The following is a 3,318-nucleotide window of genomic DNA, read 5'->3' on the forward strand; positions in this document are numbered from 1 at the left end:
AAAATTAGTAATTAATAAAGGTGGGCAATGTGATTTTTTATTTTTTTTTCCATCGGACCTAGAATTCCTGGCTGCACCCCTGCTACTAGCAATATGATATGAAAAAAGGAACCATAAAATCACCTTAATTTAGACAAAAACACATTTCACTTACTTTTTGAAGAGAACATATATCACTGGTGAAACTAACAAACGAAAGCACTCACCCATTTGAACACCATGAACTGTATTTTGTTTTATGCTTTACATTACATTTTATTTACATTTTTAACGCCCCTTTGTTTGTTTTTGTTATGGCGTAACTTTTTGACACTTGAAATGAGGTGTAAAGAAAAGCCGACCAATCACAGCTGTCCGAACGTCAGGCTCCGCCGGGGTGTGTGGAGGGGTCACGACACCGGCTTGTGGCGCTTACCCTGGCTCTGTGGCGCTGGAGCATAATTCCGGCTTTAGTGTGAATGAGATGGATTTTCTGCAAAAAAAACTGCCTGTTTTTCAAAAGCACAAATGGCCTGGTTTCCCCACAAATAAAGGTATTTTTTGATTTTAAAAAATCCACAAATTTGCGGGGTGAGGAAGGTGTGAATATGCAGGCATCCACTGCATATTGGTACAGTAACTGCAGATATTGTGGGCTTAATTCCAGCATTGTCAAATTAAACCGACAGTAAATGTTTGGTTTCTAAAACCTGAGGACCCCACAAGAGTGCTGGTGATCCTTTATAGCTAAGTACAATCACAGATGTGAGCCTTCCTCCCACCTTGTCTCTCTTCGCTAAAAGGAAAACTGCACTTTTTTTTGGAATTTTGCCCGTCATCCACAATCCTTATGTGAAACATGAAGACATATTTCTTTCCCTCTTCTGTGCGTTCTAACGAGAAAACGAGTTAGCATGAGCCAGCTAACATTGCACCTTATGGGAGGCACCTATTACGACGATAAAGCCCTAAAAAAAACAAAAAAAATGCTCCATTTACATAACTGACCTGTATATTAACCAAGCTACAGTGATATTGTTATTGTAGCAGCTAAATGAAAAACTATATTTATCTGGCGGAGTAACACAAAGCCTCGCTGGTCTCAGCATCACAACGCCTCAAGCCGCTACAACGGGACAGATGGAAGAGTGGATTCTACTGGCTCTCAATTTTGCTACGAAGACTCAACACGATACTCGTTTGCTGTCAGCATTTTTCACCAGAGGGCTGGAGCACAGGTCTTGTGCTAAAAGACACAGCCATCCCAATGATAGCGGACATTGTGTCGTCGCTGTTTCTATGCTGCTGTTGTTGAAGGAAGCGTAGCGTTAGCTGCTGTGGGCTATGTGAAATCAATGCGCCGAGGAAAGAAGTTTTGGTTATGTTTTAAATCATCAAAATACGGCAAGATACTGTAAGTATTACATGTTATCATCAATGTACCTGTAGATGCATGAACACAACATGTATATAAAATGTTAGAGGTTTTTCTTTAGAGGGCTTTATAGTCAAAATAGGTTCCTCCCATGATGTGCAATGTTAGCTGGCTTATGCTAATTCGTTTTCTCTCAGAAAAGGGAAATAAGTGTGTTCATGTTTCACATAAGGATTGTCGATGATGGGCAAAATTCCCCCCAAAAAGTGCAGTTTTCCTTTAACCAAAGAATTTACCCGCTAAACTCAGTTTTTCAATTCACCACCAAAGAGGAAGAAAAGATGGATTTACAGTAGGTTTAGCTACATCATTTACTATGAGTGAGTGATGCCTGAATCTGCAAGGAATTGGTTTTCTTAACTGTTGCCCTTGGCTGAGAATCAGAGAAATCCACTTGACTGGACCCAGAAGATGTTCTGCTGTGAATATAAAAACTCTCACAGAGAACAGTAAAGTTCATGACGTATTTTTTTGTTTTCTTTTCTTTTTTGTAGTTCATGACGTATCTGTAGTCAATGCAGTATTGAGCATACACTATTTTCATTTTTTGACGATAATGATGCTTATGCACTAACATGACAAATAGTATCTAAAAATGTGTTACAGTACAGTGTTCCCTCGTTTATCGCGGGGGATAGGTTCCCAAAATAGCTCGCAATAAGTGAAATCTGGGAAGTAGCCAACTTTATTTGTTTAGTTACGTATTGTTTTAAGGCTGTGAAACCCTCACAATACACTTTTTACACTTTTCTCGGACAAGCATTAACATTTTCTCACATTTTAAACACTCTCAAAGTTCAAATTTTGTTTCAATTTGGACACGATAAATTATTAAGTGACACACGTGTATTCACTTCTCTGACCGTGCTTCGTCCTGGCGCCGTTCGTCTGTAGCGTTTTTGTATCCTTGTTAAAACATATTGCTGCTGCTCCTTCCTCCTCATCCTACTCCTTGAACCGAAGATTCATTTTGCCAGTTAGCTGCTGCTGCTTCTTTGTTATTGGCGGTTAGCAAGCAGCTCACACACTTAGCTAGTTTGCCAGTGACTGCACGAAGGCAATTGATTAACAATGGTCTCCAGTGAATCAGCAGAACACAATGAGCGGGTTCTTCCTTGGCCGATAAGGACTGTTGTGGCTCTATATTTAGAACACAGTGGGTGGGTTCTCCTTTAGGCAATAAAGACTGTTGTGGCTCTATATTTAGCCGGCTATTGTCTACTGTGGGTTCCTAATCTGCTCGTAGAGGCACGTAAACACACTGACACAGGTGGAGCTGCACACGTCTTCAACATGAGTATACAACACTACTGATAGCAGTAGTAAATACAAAATAAAACAGACGCATACAGCAGAGCACCAATAGATCGCTCTAATACACCACAAGGATGCACAACTCAATGCGCGTTCATACACTGTTAAAATAAATTATACAAAATTGCGCTTAAAATCATCTGTGAAAAAGGGAAAACATGAAATGTGAATCGCGATGTAACAAAGGAACACTGTATTGTAAAAAAAAAAAAAAATACTGAGAAATGAAGCCCCTGAAGGGGGCGTTTTAGGCCATTTTGAACAACAGTGAGGGATAGGAAGGTTTTCTTGTCCTCCAGGCTCGAGAGAGGCTATAGCAGAAACCTGAAAAAAGGGTATTTGTGAAAAGACTCACTAAAATGAAGCCCTCATAATAGTATTTTAGGGGCCATTTTAAGTCCTGGTTTGATTCCCTGGTGTGACTGGAAATTTTTCCTGGACGCCTTGAAAAAAAAAAAAAAATTACGCAACAGGGGCCTTACAAAACTTTTGAAAATTAGCGCTCCTTGGGCCAGGAGAACTGTGAAATTTTCTATATCTACATTTCAGCAATACAGTAAAGAAACAAACCAACTGGAGTTAAGACAATA

The 3,318-nt window shown here is 39.7% G+C and overlaps 1 long non-coding RNA gene across 2 annotated transcripts in view; it reads left to right on the forward strand.

Moving 5' to 3' along the window:
* The window catches only part of LOC129176882 (uncharacterized), a 34,662-nt gene that overhangs the window by 19,791 nt on the left and 11,553 nt on the right, over window positions 1-3,318 (forward strand). The window contains exon 1 of one of the 2 annotated variants that reach the window (XR_008569508.1): window positions 1,118-1,393. The exons of the other annotated variant lie outside the window; for it this stretch is intronic. This is a non-coding gene — a long non-coding RNA (uncharacterized LOC129176882). Of the gene's footprint in view, window positions 1-1,117; window positions 1,394-3,318 lie in introns of those variants that run through there. 2 annotated transcript variants of the gene reach the window in all.

The sequence above is a fragment of the Dunckerocampus dactyliophorus genome, chromosome 2 (genome assembly GCF_027744805.1).
Source record: "Dunckerocampus dactyliophorus isolate RoL2022-P2 chromosome 2, RoL_Ddac_1.1, whole genome shotgun sequence".
Taxonomy (NCBI): Eukaryota; Metazoa; Chordata; class Actinopteri; order Syngnathiformes; family Syngnathidae; genus Dunckerocampus; species Dunckerocampus dactyliophorus.